At 36.7% G+C, this 18,488-nt stretch overlaps 1 protein-coding gene across 1 annotated transcript in view; it reads left to right on the forward strand.

The window, feature by feature from the left end:
• Positions 1-7,939: 7,939 nt before the first annotated feature.
• The window catches only part of MYPN (myopalladin), a 101,625-nt gene continuing 91,076 nt past the window's right edge, over positions 7,940-18,488 (forward strand). The window contains exon 1 of the mRNA XM_004777830.3: positions 7,940-8,197. The gene's annotated coding sequence lies outside the window, so the exon portion shown is untranslated. The remainder of the gene's footprint in view (positions 8,198-18,488) is intronic.

An 18,488-nucleotide genomic window follows, 5' to 3' on the forward strand; every position in this document is an offset into this window, starting at 1 on the left:
GTTTAATTCAGCAATATGAGAAATTTGGACCACTAGTTAATTATATAATAAGGTGAAGAAACAGTGAACAAAGGCAGGGAGGAAAAGAAAAGGCAAGGAAATATTGGTGAAACTTTTTGGAGACAGGATTCTTGTCGAAAAGAAGCATGTAGTTTATAGGATTAAAATGATCGCATTTCTGCTTATACTTTACTTGGCTGAAATTTGTACAAAATTGTGAGGCAAGTAGACTATCTACAGATAGATTTATCCCCAGCTCAGTTTACACAGTGGTAAATTTTTCTTGCTTAATTTCTCCATGACATTATATGTGTACTTATCCTTTTTATTGACATTATAACCCATATTTTGAATTAAAGCTTATTGTCTAGGCCAGAAATAAAAAGGAAAGCATGTCTAAGACATGAACAGGTTTTAATAATTCATTCTCAGTTTGGAATGAAGAGCAATTGGGTGGTGAACAGAAATGAATAAAAAGGGGCGCCTGGGTGATTCAGTGGGTAAAAGCCTCTGCCTTCGGCTCAGGTCATGATCTCAGGGTCCTGGGATCGAGCCCCACATCGGGTTCTCTGCTCAGCGGGGAGCCTGCTTCCCTTCCTCTCTCTCTGCCTGCCTCTCTGCCTACTTGTGATCTCTGTCAAATAAATAGATAAAAATCTTTTAAAAAAATGAATAATGGGATGCCTGGGTGGCTCAGTTGGTTAAGCAGCTGCCTTCGGCTCAGGTCATGATCCCAGCGTCCTGGGATCGAGTCCCACATCGGGCTCCTTGCTCAGCAGGGAGCCTACTTCTCCCTCTGCCTCTGCCTGCCATTCTGTCTGCCTGTGCTCGCTCTCTCCCCCTCTCTCTCTGATAAATAAATAAAATCTTAAAAAAAAATGAATAAAAAGGCAAAACAAAAAAAGATTTCCCAGATCTTCCTACATTAAAGTATGTTGCCTTTATTTGACAGAAAGTTTACCAAAGCAAGAAACACTAAATAGATCCATATGCAGATAAAAATGTAAACTTGGTTAAGGATGTAAAATACAAATTCCTTCTGAGTTTTTCATGGTTTGCATTTTCCAAGCTCTTATGCTGTACTGTTTTCTACTTGCCAACAAGCTGCTTCCATTCAACATTTGCTAATTTCACGACAGATTTCATGTAATAAGATAACTTCTCAGAAATATGTATCAGCCCTTGCTATTTCAGTCAACCAATTTTACTGAAATCTTTTTGAGAAAGTAGCCCTGGAGGAAGTCGCTTGTGAGTTTTCTGTTCTCCTCTTGCTTCTTTTAAAGAAACGTCATAGTCCCAAAATCAAAGTCATAGCTTTAATAACCCTTTGCCCATCGAACATATAAAAATAATGTGAATTTCTTCCTTTGGGTGATTTCTGATTTTTAAAATCATCTGCACAATTATTCTTCATGAGAAGGCAGTGGGGGCCAATAAAGAGAATTTTTTTTCCTTCAAATTTTTATTTACATTCTAATTAGTTAACATATAGTGTAATATTAGTTTCAGGAGCAGAATTTAGTGATTCAGCACTTAAGTATAACACCCAGTGCTCATCAGAACAAGTGCCCTCCTGACTACCCATCACCCATTTAACCCATCCCCCATCTACCTCCCTCCGTCAATGCTTAGTCTGTTCTCTATAGGTAAGAGTTGGGGTGCTTGAGTAGCTCAGTAAGTTAAGCATCTGACTCTTGATTCCAGCTCAGGTCATGATCTCAGGGTTGTGATATTGAGCCCTGGGTCAGGTCCCCACTCAGTCGGGAGTCTGCTTGAGATTCTCTCTCACCCATCCCTACCCTGCCCCTACTCAGGTGCACTCTCTTTCTCTCTTTCTAAAATAAATAAATCTAAAAAAAAAAAAAAAGTTGCTTATGGTTTGCTTCTCTCTCTTTTCTTCCCCCTTCCCCATGTTCATCCATTTTGTTTCCTAAATTCCAACAAGAGCGAAATCATATGGCATTTGTCTTTAAAAGAAAATTTGTCTTAAACTAAAATGCCTAGATTTGAATTTGCCCAGCTGTGCAGCTCACTGGTTAGATAACTTTGGGAAAACTAAACTTTAAGACTTAGTTTCCTCCTTGTCACTTGCAAGTAGCAATACCTTGTAGAGTTGCTCTGAGTATTAAATAAGAAGTAACTTAGGCTACTCCTGGCTTAGAGCACACTTGGAAGAAAAGTTAATTCCCATTTCCTTTCCTTCACATCATTAGTGTTAATGCGATTATTTGGGTCATGGGTAAGAACACTGAACTTTGTTTTTGGCTTTCTGAGATGTCGGTGCTTCCCAAAAATAGAATCTGAGTGGAATCACCCAGAGCCTGGCATACGGGCATTTAAGATATTCAGTGCTAACGTTATCAAGAGAGTTATTTCAACTGTTGTTTTCCTATCCCTAACTTGCAAAATATTTATTGACCCATATTGATGAGCTGAAAAGTAACACCAGAGCATTTAAATTTACTTCCCAAGGAGCAAAGCTCTTAAATTGTCTCAGCAAAATGACTATCAGAAATAGAAATTTTAAAAAAATAGGTCTCTCAAAACATTCAGACTGTCTTGCAGTCTTTCAGCATTACTACCCAATGCTTCTTTCTACATAACAATTCGTGTTCTCAGCTAAAATATTGCAGGTAGTGTATCTGAAAGCATTTGCTTTTTTTCTTCTGTGTTTTCTCTTCTTTATGTTAATTTGTTTAGTCATCCAAAAAAATCTCAGAGCCGGTTTCAGTCAGAAAAATTATAAACTTAAAATTCTATATAGCATTCCTCTAAAATACCCACTAAAAAATAATATGTTTTTTGTTCATTTTTATCCTTAAATTTTTTCACAAAGGGGCACCTGGGTGGCTCAGTCATTAAGCGTCTGTCTGCAGCTCAGGTCATGATCCCAGGGTTCTGGGATGGAGCCCTGCCTCAGGCTTCCTGCTCAGCGGGAAGCCTGTTTCTCCCTCTCCCACTCTCCCTTCTTGTGTTCCCTCTCTCACTCTCTCTGTCAAATAAATAAATAAAATCTTAAAAATTTTTTTTTCACAAATACTTTAGAAATGTGAACATGTAAATATTTGTAGTAGTTATGAGCACAGACTTAGAGTTAGCCTTATGTTTAATCCTGACTCAGTCACTCACTGGTGTGGCCTTGGGCAAATTTTTAACCTCTAAGTCTCAGGTTTTCATCATTAGAATTCTAATAGTACCTACTTCATAGACCACTGGAGGAGTACATGAAATAAAACACAATGTCCATAAAGAGGTTAGCACAGTGTGTAGCACACAACTAAAGAATGTTAACTTATTTCTACTGAGATGATATATTTATATGTGTGTTAATATAATCATACTAATGCAGTGAGAGGAGAGAATCAATTGTATACCTGAGGATTATGTACTTGAATTAATTGTTTTGAATATCTTCAGTAACTTAGTGCTAAATACAGACGCTCTTTTTAAAAATTCGGGGAAGCAGGTTTTCTTATTGGAAATAATACTTTCTAAAAAAGTGGAAACTCTGATATGTTCTCCATATCAAAAAGCACAAGTAAAGAAAGTCCTATTGTGTCAGATGCCTGGGTGGCTCAGTAGGTTAAACATCTCCCTGAGGCTCAGGTCATGATCCCAGGGTCTTGGAATGGAGCCCCACATCAGGCTCCCTGCACTTTTCTAAGGAAGGGCAGCTTGTCACACGTGGCAATGCATTATGAGCCTTGGCCTTCTGTGGAGTGAAATAAGCCAGTAACAAAGGGACAAATACTGCAGAACTCTGCTTTAGAACTGTCCTAGTAGAAACAGAGCAGAACCGTGGTTAGAGGGGAGTGCACACAGGCCGTGAGTGGGGAAGAGAGAGCCCGCTTCTCCCTTTGCCTCTGAACCTACGCCTTGTGCATGCCGCTCTCTCTCTCTCTCTATCTCGCAAAAATAAATAAATAAACAAACGAAGAAAGACCTATTGTGTCTTCATAGAAATCATATAGTAAAGCTTTACTCTACCTTAAAATTGAAGGAGCACACATTATTATAATAATTGATTGTTTCCCCATATTTATTTTAGTAAGTGTATTAACCATATTCTTAGTTTCATATCAAATAAAAAGTATTTAACATGTCATGTGTATCCTGTGTATAGACATTTTGCCCATTCCTCTACTTTATTCTTAAAAATTCCATCCTTATTATCCTTTTTATCCAAGGAAAGATCAAGAAAAGTCTATTTCCTTAGTCATCTTAGTCATTATCCGCCTCCACCGTCCCTCCAGGCTAAGAACATCGTGCAGACTGAGTTATTAAAGTTGATCTGAAGGAGCAATCTGTTCTAAACGACTGTCCCTGGATCTGCCACAGAACCCTGTAAATACCCTTCATTACTCTGGTGGGGTAGTGTCACATTTCCTTCATGATACTTCTGTGGCTGACACCAGTGAGGCAGTGAGATTTGGGCTTTGGATGATCCTGACTGATTGATACAGGAATGGTGTTTCTCCTACAGGTAACCACAAATTTACTTCTCAGGATAATGTTTTAAAATAGGTGTTCTATGTATAGTTTTCAAAAAATGTTTTTAGTTTTTGAAACGAAGTGGGTTTTGGACGTAGAGCTTTTCTCATGTTTTTGGTTTTAGTTTTAGGTAACCATTTTCAATACCGTTTAGATGAAAAACAAGTTCAGTAAGGATTTAATTGTATTTCTCAATTACATTGTATCATGGGGTTTGGATAAGACCCTGTATAATCTACCATACATATATCATTTTGGATGGACAAGAACCTTTCTTTGGTGTGAGTACTCTTCTCGTTAACAAAGGTTAGGAAACCCATACATGTCTTTATTCTTTAAAATAACATGTAGAGGAGTTTTTGTTCGTCTCATCTGATACTGGGGAGGGGGGTCGTAAGTCAATATAAACCTGTGAACTTAAACAAAACTTACTGAAACTTTGGTTTATGTGAGCAATTTCTTTTCAAGAATTAAATCTACAGCAATATGGAAAAATAGGAAATCCAAAGTTTTACGAATCTACTAGCACAGAATTCTTGCATGTTTATCCTCCAAGTGAAGACTTCCTCTGTCATAGATCTTCCAAGGTTCCTTGATATGCCTGTGGATCACCCTGACGTGAGTAAATTGTTTCTGTAGCTGAGTGACTGAATTAAGAAAACAGCTGAAGGCAAGCACAGGATCATGTTTAAACCACAATAAACACATGTGTTGGATGGACCACTCAACTTTATGGGGAAGGCTTAAGGCATGTAATCTTGTGTTTACTTGTCATTTCTGAAATTTCTTTTTAACTATGTTGGAAATTTTTTTTAAGTTTAAAAAATTGTTCTTTGTATCAATAAACTCTGGTAAAATCTGAACTAATAGGTGTGTGGTACAATGTTTATATAAGTACTACAGTGATAACCAGAATAGAGGTTGTGGTTACTTGGGAGAAAAAACTGATTAAAAAAAAAAAAAAAAACAAACAGAGTTAGAATACAAGTTTTCTGGTATTATAAGCAAGATGTCCACAATTGCTGAATATTATTTATTTTAAGTATTTACATCCAGCTTTCTTTTCCCCAGTGTTCAAACAATTTTGTATACTGTCTTATCACGACATAATTTGTATGGAAGTAGAAATGTGTTCACTTATAGCATGTGTATACATTTCCCTTTGGAAAATCAAATTGTAGCACATCTATTTTTACCCAAAATAGAAGTTTCACCTTCCCATATCCCTAATGAGGAAATAGTAGCAATTATATTGATAGATCAAGATCTGAGTGGGATAGTGGGGGATGATGATCTTATATTTATTTAGAAAGGGGAGAATGGCTTTTTTCCTCCCTTTTAAGATTTATTTATTTATTTATTTTAGAGGGAGGATCAGGGCAAGGGGCAGAGGGAGAAGGAGAGAGAATCTTGTGTGAGTGAGTGTGTCTGTGTTTTCAAGTTTACTAGTTTTCTATCCCAACTATAGCATTACTACATAACACTATACCAATTTTCCAGATGTGCTCATTTTTATATATACATATATGTATATACATATATATATGCCCAGAGTGAAGCCCAATGTTGAACTTGAACAAGGAGAATCTTAAGCAAACCTCCTGCTAAGCACAAATCCCGATATGAGGCTAGATTCCACAACCCCAAGATCATGACCTAAGCTGAAATCAAGAGTTGGACGCTTAACTGACTGAGCCACCAGGGTGCTCCCAGATCTTATCTTTAAAGAAAAAGAAATTATTGGAGCAACCATATAAATAGAAAGTGTATAAACACAATTAAGTAGCCTTGAGGTTAGTATCAACACAGAATTAGATAAGAGAGCAAAGGAATCCGTCATTAAAAATCTGGGCTACTGTGGTAATAAAAACAGCCTATCCACATAATTCAGTTCTTTTTGTACCTTTTTTCCCTCCTCAGTAACAGTACTTTAAACCTGGCTTATTTAAAAGTTTTCCTTAATTTTTTTTCACCTTGCCTACTTAAATACAAAGCTCCATGAGAAGGGAATAGAGAAACCCCTAATGTGATCAAAATAAAGAAATTTTATATCTATTCAACTTATAATAGGAGTCTCAAGATGCCTAAAAAGGGTGAAAAGATCTCTTAGTAAGTTCCATAAGGTTAAGAATTTTGGTATATTTTGTGTACTGCTTTAAACCCAGTACCTGGCATATAGTAGGCATCTGGTAAATATTTATTGAATGAAAGAATGAATGAATGAGAAGAATTCCTACAAACTGTTGAATGATTTAATTAAGAATCTAGATACAAAGGGCGCCTGGGTGGCTCAGTGGGTTAAGCCGCTGCCTTCAGCTCAGGTCATGATCTCAGGGTCCTGGGATCGAGTCCCGCATCAGGCTCTCTGCTCAGCAGGGAGCCTGCTTCCTCCTCTCTCTCTGCCTGCCTCTCTGCTTACTTGTGATCTCTGTCTGTCAAATAAATAAATAAAATCTTAAAAAAAAAAAAAGAATCTAGATACAAGCCAATACATTATTTCATGCTATCTACATCTGAGAATGACCCTTTTAAAAAATAACCAATGACATTTACCTGAATTTTCAAAATGCGGGCTTCTGCCAAGATTAATGACATTACAGCACACTTAATCTGTACCAAGCAATGGGATTGACTTCTTTTTCCCCAAATTTCTATTCTGAAAAAGTATGAAATTAATATGAAAGAACCTAAACTTTGACAAGGTTTTTGAGCAGATGTTAGTTTGGTTAAGCAGTCTTTTCTATTGATAATTGGTAATGCTTGTGAAAGAAGATATCTGGCATAGACTTTTTCAAATAATACACAAAAATGTTATTCCAGATATTAATACAAGAATAGGAGTTGTAATCTATTATGTTATTATGTTACAGAGTCACATTGACTTTTGAACAGTATCTGGTTGGTTTTTGTTGTTGTTTTTTTTCCTGATGAAGTTTGTTCAAACTCATTTGTTGTTGGGTTTACTCTCAGGCTGTTTTTTTCCTCTCCATTTTTGGGGGGGGGTTTGTGATCTCTAATTAACAACTTTTAATGTTAGTTATCTTCTCTGCCTTTGCTTAGCCTTTGGTCCAAAACTCTCTCCACTTTTAAAATGTCAGACCTCAGCTTTGGATGGCTTTTCACAGCCAAATTTCCTAAAATGTATCAGTGCTTAAATGACAATAAATTTTTCCATTAAAATTAAAGTTCCTAAAAATTAAGAATTTTGATGTATTTCAAAAATAATACCATTCTCTTTGACAGGTGGAACATGGTGTCATGAATTTAGTAGTAATTCCAAACATAAATCAATAAACAGCTTGGGGCTCCAGCAAGGAGTGAAATTCTGTAGGTAGAAAAACTGATTGACCCCCACCGCCCATAGGTGCTGTTCCGCTGTGGAATCCCTTTGCTCAGTTTTCTCCTGTCCAATCAGGTGGAATGTTTCACAGGCACATGGTTTATACAGCTCAAAATAACTTGGGACCTGTGAGCTGACAAATGCTCTGGCTCCGGTGGTGACAGGTTGTCCAGCTTCTTACAGCCATCTTCACTGAAACTAAGGTTAACTCCTCACTCTCTATGGACAGCTACTCTCGATTTCCAAGGGCGTGAAGAATTTTCTTTTTCTCCTGTGCTTTCATCTAAAAGTTCTCCTTGGATAATTATCATCACAGTGGATTGCCTGGGTTGGACATCCTCAACTGGGTCAACTAAAAAAAGAAAGGTAATATCCAGATTTAAGTTCTCAAGTGTGTTCTGATAACAGGGCGTTGACAATGGGAAAAGGGATATTTCAGAGACCTAGTTACTGTGATTAAGAGGGAAACCTAGGATAACTCCTAATTGTGTTTGATGGGACACAAAATTTTACAAAAAATAAAGTTTTCTACATGTAAAGATTTTGGAAGGGATTGGTGTGAGTCACAAGAGATCACAGCCTCCTTGAGTCCTAAGGAAAAAATACCTCAACAGAGGAAGTTGTGACATGATACATACATCATAGGTATTTCCACATGTTCACTTATTAAAATAACAGTGTGTATAGAGAATTTGTGTGCGATGCCTATTTCCTTTTTAAAGGAAGTCAAATCTAAAATAATATGACTCTGTAGTTAAAAGACTTTCATTTAAAATTTTTTTATCATGTAAAAGGATATGCTTGCTATATTTAGTGTTGGGAGATCTGCTCCCTGGATTAATGTACACAACAGCTGCAAAAAGTCTTGCTCAAAGGACATTGCTCTTTCTTTCTCCTTTCTCTCTCTCTCTCTCCCCCTCTCTTCAACTGCATCAAAAAGACACTTGACAGTCAGTGGCAAGTGTTTGGCCTGGTATTTTGCACTATTAGCAGTAATTAGAGGCACATCTTGAATTATATTTTAAAAACCATGTAAGCAAAGAAAAAGAGAATTTGGATTCATCTGTATTTCCATTCCCCAAAAGTAAACATTACAGCAATGGTGCTAAGAAATTTTCTATTTCGTCAACCGATTTTTATTCATACTTGTTAAAGATACTAGAATCAATCAGTTTGAAAAAAAACAAAACACCTATCCATTTTTGTTCTCAAAAAATTGTGGTTCAGTTATTTTCACATTGATAATGAGAAAATGAATTCTACAAACTCCAATAAAGAATCTGTGACAACTTTTCAGTCTCTCCTTAATCATAACTCTTAAGTACATGTAAAATCCACAATCCTTTTCTAGGAAATTGAGACTGTTTATACTTAAAGGTATAATAAACATATTTTTTAAACAAAGCTTAAGATATGTTGTCTGACACATGATTTGACAACAAACAAAATATTTAAAATCAAGGCCATTCCATGAAATCTGAAATATATGCACATTATATTTATTTTGTTGGTAGACAAAATTATAGCCATTACAGAATCTTGTAATAATGGACTATGAAACAAACGGTTGGACACTATCCAAATTCTGGAAGTTTGTCTCTATTCCCACTTACAGAGTATAGCTAATGTTATTGGAACTCATACTAATGTGTTAAATCCCCAGTTCTATAGATCTGTGATTTAGAATACAAGCTCTCTATTACATGTTTCTATTACAGTGTGCTTAGTGCAATAAGTGGAATGGACTCAGAACCACAATTCATGGACATCAAAAATTGAATGAGTTTTTAATCCAGGCTGGGTTTTGTGATTCATAGAGATGGTTTATTCAAATTTACTTTTGACATAAGATAGCTGATAAATCACTTTTCATCATGAAAGGGCTTTAATGAACTAAGATGCCAGCTAAATTTTCAACAGTTAATGCCATATATGTAATAGGAGTAATGAACTGAGCTTGCTAACATGAAAATACAAAGACAAACAATACTGGTTATCTCAGAATAATTACGATAGTTTCCTTCATTGACATTGAGATTTGACAAAGGCATTGCTTGTCACCCAGTGTCATTACCTATAACAAGACCAAAAATTGAATTTTTTCCTCTCTTAGGAGATACACAGAAGAATCAAGCACCACGGAGATCTTTTCTTAAATTTCTATGGTACTGCATACTTGACAGAGTTTTTTCAAACTGCTAGGGAATTGCACTTTTGCCTAAAGGGAATAATTCAAGTACAGACAGAATAGTCTGTTTAAAAATTTAGGAGCATTGGGATGGGTTAAGCCACTGCTTTTGGCTTGGGTCATGGTCTCAGGGTCCTGAGATTGAGCCCCACATCAGGCAGGGAGCCTGCTTCTGCCACTGTCTCTGCCTACTTGTGATCTCTGTCAAATAATAAATAAAATCTTTAAAAAAAAAATTAAGAGTCTGTATTCAGCAAATATATTTTTGGTGGGCACAAAGGTTTGTATGACTGTTTATTTGCACTCAACAAGAGTTTGTAGAGTTCATGTATAACCAGAGTCACCTTGACCAGTTCTGCACAGGCTGCCTGTTGCCTCCGCTTGGAGTCACAATGCCTTACACCCTCTGGGAGGGGCCCAGCCTTCCCACCAAGCCCTTAAACTAAAACTAGATCTTCAAATCTGGAGCCTCTTGGGGGCACATCTTCCTCTCCCAATCTAGGCAGCATGTTATGTCAGTGTAATTTGGGAAGTTACCTTTTTCAAATCCTTCATCACCTAAATAAATCTGACAGGCTGAAGAGAGATGAAACTGTTCTATTGTTTTCTTATTTTCTTATTTAAAATAATCTTTGAGTTAATGAGATTGACGTTTTCTCGTTTTTGATTTCCTGTTTGAGAGCTAAGTTCCCCACAAATGGTGAGATCTTGAGAGTGATATAAAACCTCATTTTTTTGGGACTACCACCAAGCTCTTCTTATATCCTAGAGGCCTGAGGTCTTTCTGTTTGTTTTTCATTAGCCTTTCCACGCATTGTGGAGTTTACTTTTACACAATTTCTTTGCTGTCAAGGTTAAATACTAATCTTGGGCTCTGGCTTCAGTATCCTTTACTTTCCTACTGTTTATCCTGTTCTATATTCAAAAACATAGGAAAGTATGCCAATCTCTTTTCTTGCACTCAAACTAAATCCTTACTTTCTTTCCTACCTTCCCCACTTTAGCAATTCAGTTAAAACAATAGTAAGAGAAGGGAACAGCTTACACGCCCTTGGCCCATTATCTAAAAACCTTTTCCTTCCTTTAACCTCTGCCCTTTAAGGAATGTCCCTAATTTAACAGATTCCCACTGTTTCTCCTATATATTACCTCTGGTCCGTCTCTTTAGTTCAAAATTCCCTTGTGATGTATACATTTGTCTCTATTTGTTTTTATCTGCTGTTTTTCCTGTTTCAAACTGAAAGAGGAATTGAGAGACTAGACCTTACACTATTTCCATAGTGTTGGTTATGACATAGGCTACTGACATAGTTCTACATATTTCATGTCCTTATTCTGTTAATGCAACATATACTAACTTACTAAATGACTAATGTCATTCACACCAGAAATAGACTAGAGATAAAACTAAGATGGGGGTGATCCCTGTAATAGTAATGGAATGGGAAACTAACAGTGAAGAAAGATTTACCTCAAAATGCGTCCCATATACAGCCAACTCTTTTTTAAATTAACGCCTCTTTATTTTTCCTTTTAAGATATTTATTTATTTATTTATTTATTTATTTATTTGTCTGAGAGAGATTACAAGCAGGGGGAGTTGTAGGCAGAGGGAGAAGCAGGATCCCTGCTGAACAAGGTGCCTGATGTGAACTTGATCCCAGGGTACTGGGATCATGACCCGAGCCAGAGGCAGAAGCTTAATGAACTGAGCCACCCAGGGGTCTTTGCAGCCAAATTTTTAAAAGATGATCTGTACCCAACTCTCCAGGACTAGTTCCTATGTCATGGGATTTGGTTCATGGCCCAGCAAGTTTCTCCGAAAGTACTGAATTAGATACTTCTATTGTGTGGAACATCATAGGATAGAGAAGGCAAGACAAATAGATCAACACCAGCGAGAGGGAGGCAAATCCTAATTTTGTTGTTGGTTCTTCTCCTAAAGAACATTCTGGGTATAATAATTACACATCAGCAGAAAATTATCACCTTCAATTTGTGTTTTTAAAGCACAGTCTTAAAGTGCTTTCACAAATGAATCTATGAAGTAAGCAGAGTAGTTCTGCTTATCCTCAGTTTAGAGGTGAGTTACTTAAAGATGTTTTATCTTGTCCTATTCCAGCTCTCTACATGAATAATTATTAAACGTTAAGCTATTTTTTGTGTTTACCTAGAAATGAGATTTGTTTTCTCATTTAGATATCAAAATTTGTTTAGGTATCTATCTCATTTAGATATCTTCAGTGTTTATGTTTGAGTCCAAGTTATTTCATATTAGGTTTTGCTAATTCGCTGGTCAATGCCCCAGTTTAAATATTCGTATTATAACCCAAAGATGGGTGTATACCAAATGATATTTCCAACAAGGCCTTCTTAGAGCTTGCAAAAAAGGTAGTGCCTAGTTAACATGAGTTGAGAAATATACCCAAAGGTATCAACATCAAATTTTGTTATTATGAACCAGACCCTTAGTTTTCAGCAAGCTCTCAGGGCAGATCCTCTCATCAGGAGAAATCCCAGGGGAAAAAATGGAGCTATTTAGCAAAGAAAAATAAAGAGCATTCAATAAGCCATCTATGTCACCAAATTAGTTTATATGATTTACTAAAGTCTGTGTTGATTATTGATGTCGCCTTGTTTCATTTCCGATCTAGGAATCTCACCTTAACCATGATGGTTTTTTTTGTTTTGTTTTTAAACTTTTTTAAAAAAAGATTTTATTGGGGTGCCTGGGTGGCTCAGTGGGTTGAAGCCTCTGCCTTCAGCTCAGGTCATGATCCCAGAGTCCTGGGATCGGGCCCCGCATTGGGCTCTCTGCTCAGCAGGGAGCCTGCTTCCCTCTCTCTGTCTCTGCCTGCCTCTCTGCCTACTTGTGACCTCTGTCTGTCAAATAAATAAATCTTTAAAAAAAAAAAAAGATTTTATTTGTTTATTTGAGACAGAGAAAGTGAGAGAGAGCATGAGAGGGGAGAAGATCAGAGGAAGAAGGAGGCTCCCCACGGAGCTGGGAGCCCGATACAGGACTTGATCCCAGGACCTCAGGATCATGACCAAAGCCAAAGGCAGTCATTTAACCAACTGAGCCACCCAGGCACCCCTCACTCATTCTGAAAGTGGCATTAAATCTGTTTCAATTTTGTAAGAAGCAGAAAGAAGGAAACAAAGTCCAGTGTCACTCTGAACATCTCAGATGAAATGTCTTAGAGAATTCTTAATTTCCTTTCCTAAAACCTGCTCATCCAAGAAAATGATTCCACCACGCACCTAGTTGCTTAGGCCCTAAATATTGGAGTCACCTTTGACTCTGCTATTTCTCTCCTATCTTTCAGTCTACTAGCAAATTATACTGCCTCTTCCTTTAAAAAAGAAACTCGGGTGCCTGGGTGGCTCAGCAGCCGAAGCTGCTGCCTTCGGCTCGGGTCATGATCTCAGGGTCCTGGGATCGAGTCCCGCATCGGGCTCTGTGCTCAGCAGGGAGCCTGCTTCCTCCTCTCTCTCTCTCTCTGCCTGCCTCTCTGCCTACTTGTGATCTCTCTCTGTCGAATAAATAAATAAAATATTTAAAAAAAAATAAAAATTAAAATTAAAAAATAACTCAAATCTGATCATTTCTCACCATTTTCCTACTGGTACCATTCATTGATCCAAGCCACCATCATCTCTTGCGTAGCATACGGCAAGGCTCCTAACTGATCTGCTTGTTTCCACACTTGCTCCCTTCAACTTGATTTTTTTGCATAACAGCCATGCTTAATTTTTTTCAAATACTGTGTCATCCGCTTCTCAAAACCTTAAAATGTGTCCCCATTTACATGTATAATAAGATTCAAAGTCCTTCCCATGGCCTGCAAGACTTCACATGATCTAACTTTGTACTTTTCTGACTTGTTTTCTTCTGCTCTTCTGTTTCATTCACCTCCTGCAATGGGCTTGACTCACACACAGCAAACATTCACCTCCCTTCACCTGAACACTTACTTCTTTCTCAGTTAGGAACATTCTCCACCCACCCCCACCTCAAGATGGTCACACGACTAACTTCTCCACTGCATTAGAAGCTATGCCTGATCTTCTTAGCTGAAATAGCATACCTTCCCCTGTCCCCCTTCATTCTCTATTCCTTTGTCTTATTTATTTTTCTTCTTAACACTTATGTCTTCTCCACCAGAATGTCAACTCCATAGGATAGGGACTTTGTCATTTGTTCACTGCTGAATCCATAGTGCCTAGAATGGTACCTGGCACAGAGTAGAGGCTCAATCGATATTTATTGGATGAATAAATGAAAGCTACATTAGCCATAATAGCATTTGGGCTTTTTAAAAGTACAAATTTTACAACAGATAGTTTTTACATTACTGCTTGAAAGAGAAAATGATACATTTTTAAATTTCCTATTATAGGTAATATTTATCAGCTTAACAATTTATATGTGCATTTTCATTTGACAACCTCTTAAAGGAGAATTGCTATTATCCCATTGGAAAGATGGTAATAATTGAGACTCAGATGCATTAACTGACTTGCTCAAGATAATACAGATATTTAGTGTTAGAGCTGGGATTCAAACTCAGGTTTCTGATTATAATTAGATGTACTTTGATACTTCTGCTATGAAAGAAAAGCATAATTCCAGTTATTTTATCCATCGTAAATTTTCATTTGAAAGTCACCTTGAAGTGATTAAAGCTTTTACCAGTTTATATTTTTCCTTTTTCTCTAAATTTTTTTTTTGCAAATATGATTTCTATTTATCTGTCTTACTTTATTCTGTAATTAGAATAAAAGATAAATAATAGTTGATTTAGCAGGAAATTCTAATGAACCAAAGAATTCAACAGATATTGATTGATCCAATTCCATGTGCTGTGTGTGCACAGAGATGGTGGTGTACAAAAGCAAAGTGAGGTAGACAGAAAAGTAAATAGGCAAATTTAATGTGTTGTGGTAACTCCTGTATTTGGAGAGAAGGACAGAGAGGTTTGGGATCACATTGCAGAGGTACCCAACCCAGAACAAAGAAGAAATCCCACAGCGATGTCTCAGCTAAGAACTGCAGACCATGTAGATCTTGGGCCAGTAAGGCAGTGAGGGAGGTGGTGACAGGCAGGTGCCTAAACAAAGAAAATGTATACAAGATCCACAGGCAATACAGTTCTTTCATGAAACTACATTTTTTTTTTTTTTGAGACTACGCGTATTTCAACAGAGTATAGATGGTGCTGAATTAACTACAAATCAGAGCTCAGCTGTTCTTCAAACTTTGTCCTAGGGTCAACCACGTCACTAGCTCTACTTCCATTTCTTATCATGCTATGTCACTATAGTTCCTATTTAATAATAATAATAATAGCAACTACCATTTACTGAACATTTACTAAATGCCAAGCACATTTAATCATGACTTCAATCTATGAGATGGCTGTTTTGCAGATGTCTAAGCTGAGCCTTATAGAGGATAAGTGACCTTGTTGAGTTTATACAGCCAGAAAGTGTCAGAACTGGGATCTGAACCACATCTATCTAACTCCAAAGTTTTAGGTAATAAATACTACATTAAAGAACATTAAATAAATTAATTAAGCATTAATTAAATTAAAAATTAAAACAATTATTTTAAAAACTGAAAGTTTTTTATCATAATAATTTCTTATAACCATAAGTAACAGAATAGGCACGCATTTGCACCTCAATTGGCTTCTTGACGTTAAAAAAGAAAAAAAAATGTTTATCCAGAGCAGTGATTACTTTTTACAAGTATTTTCTTTCCTATTTCCACCATAAATATAAAGTTCTTAAAAGTTTTTCAACACTGGGGCGCCTGGGTGGCTCAGTGGGTTAAGCCTCTGCCTTCGGCTCAGGTCATGATCTCAGGGTCTTGGGATCGAGTCCTGGATCTCTGCTCAGTGGGGAGCCTGCTTTCCCCTCTCTCTCTACCTGCCTCTCTGCCTACTTGTGATGGCTCTCTGTCAAATAAATAAAATATATTTTTTTTAAAAGTTTTTCAACATTAACATCACCTTTACCTAAATATTGTGGGGTTGTTGTCTTTTTTTTTTTTTAAAGTTTTTCTTTCTTTATTTGAGAGAGAGAGAATGAGCAGGGGTTGGGGCAGAGAGAGAAAAAGAAAGAGAAGCAGACTCCCCACTGAGCAGGCACCCCAATGCAGGGCTCAATCCCAGGACTCCCAGGCCATGACCTGAACTGAAGGCAGATGCTTAACCAACTGAACCACCCAGAAGCCCCTAAATATTGTTTTTTGCTAACATCATTTGAGTGTCTATTACAGGCTTTGCATTCTGATGCATGTTTTAAGGGCTTTGCATTCATGATGTTATCAATATCCCAGAAATTAGGTATTATCCATGTTTTACAAGATGAGGAATCCAAAGCTCAGAGAAGTAAGCAATTTCCTCAAAGTCACGCAAATGCTGAGTTCATGAAACCAGAATTTGAAAACCGATCTGACTCTAAGACCAATAATTCTCATTTCATGTTGCCTCAAGATAAAAGCCATCTTAGAATACAGAGTTAGAGACAAAGTTACAATAAAACACGATATACAGTAATGTCCAACTAATAGAAGATCATTCTGATTTATATATTACTTAGTTTTCTCCTTACATTTTTAAATACAGTTGGCCCTTGAACAACATGGGTTTGAACTGTGTGTGAGTCCACTTATACATGGATTATTTTACATTAAAAAAAATACAGTACAGTGCTGTAAATGCATTTTTTCTTCCTTATGATTTTCTTAAACCATTTTCTTTTCTCTAGCATAGTTTATTGTGAGAAACAGTATATGATACATATAAAAATGTGTTTTAATTGACTGCTTATGCTATTGAAAAGGCTTCTAGTCAATTGTGTGTTATTAGTAGTTAAGTTTCCTAAGAATCAAAAGTTATACGTGGGTTTTTGACTGTGCAAGGGCTGGCGCTCCTAACTCCTGCATTGTTCAAGGGTCAATTGTATATGCAGAAATTCAAATGAGACTAATGAAATAGTTGATTTATAAATGAGAAGGATTTTTTCATCAGTATAGTAATTACATTTTTTTAAAGATTTTATTTATTTGACAGAGAGAAAGATCACAGGTAGGCAGAGAGGCAGGCAGAGAAAGAGGGGGAAGCAGGCTCCCTGCTGAGCAGAGAGCCCGATGCGATGCGGGCCTTGATCCCAGGATCCTGAGATCATGCCCTGAGCCGAAAGCAGAGGCTTAACCCACTGAGCCACCCAGGTGCCCCGTAATTACATTTTAAAATAGCATTTGCACCTTATTGCACATATTTTTAACTCTTCTTCTGTATGTTAATGCAGACATGAGACAAATTTTCAATTGATATATCAATTATACTTTCATATACTATTTGGTATATCATTTATGGTCCTACCAGATTTAAAATAGCCAGATAGCTCTATTTAATGAATATATTATAATTTAATTAACTAATTTCTTATTGAACATGGTTCCAATTTTTAATATTATCATCTATACTGTGATGAATATCTTTGTAGATAAATCTTTGCACTCATCCAGCACCTTTGCATTTTCAATTCATTTTTAAGGCACAGTAGACTTCACCCAAACAAATGACTCCTGTAGTGACAATTTCAGGCTGTAACAAGCATGTGGAAAAATATTTGGCTGTAGGCAATTATTTCAGCCATCTCTAATTGCCCTCTCAAGGTGACCGCTTACTTTGCCAATTTAGAGGTTGGTTTTGGATAGCACTCTAAAAGCTCAAGAATTAGAGCGGTTCCCAGGAAGTCTTCTTTGTGATGTAAGTAAGGCTGTCTTATAGGGGATAGGAAAGGAGTGAACTAAAACAAGTTTGTCATAGAATCATAAAACCTAAAAAGATTTAGATAACTTTCCTCTCCATCTTCCCAGCACAAAGCCTAGCACATGGTGGCCAAGAATAGCAAGCAAATGGTCTTCATTTCTATGACCATCTTTGATTGATTGGTGGTGACTGAAGGAGTAGAGTGTTAAGAAAGTCAAGATCCATGGGAAGAGCACTGTACTCTGTTAGCTGATCTTTTAAGGAAAGAGAGAAGTAACAGCCTACAGGTCACCAGTTTGCCATCCCTCTAGTAAATGTGTGACTCAATAAATGATAAAATGTTAGTAATATAAAGTTGCTTTGTATTACCAAACTCTAGTTGGGTAAAGTTACTGTAATATTTTCTTAATATTTTAAAAATTATTTACTTTTTGAATCAGTAATAGCCTCATACAATTGACACTCAAAAGTCAAGAAAGGGTATACAGTGAAATACAATATAGGGGTGTCCTGTATTGAACCTCATTTCCTTGTCTCCCATATCCCCTCTTCACCAATATTAATAAAAGAGATTTTTAAAAATCTAGGCTCTAACTCATATCTTCGTACAAATTAAATTAATTATACCTTATTTGAAAAGCCTAAATCATTACACTTTTCAAGAGCAGATTGAACCTCT

This window comes from Mustela putorius, unplaced genomic scaffold, assembly GCF_011764305.1.
Source record: "Mustela putorius furo isolate JIRA1106 unplaced genomic scaffold, ASM1176430v1.1 tig00000698_pilon_pilon_pilon, whole genome shotgun sequence".
NCBI lineage: Eukaryota > Metazoa > Chordata > Mammalia > Carnivora > Mustelidae > Mustela > Mustela putorius.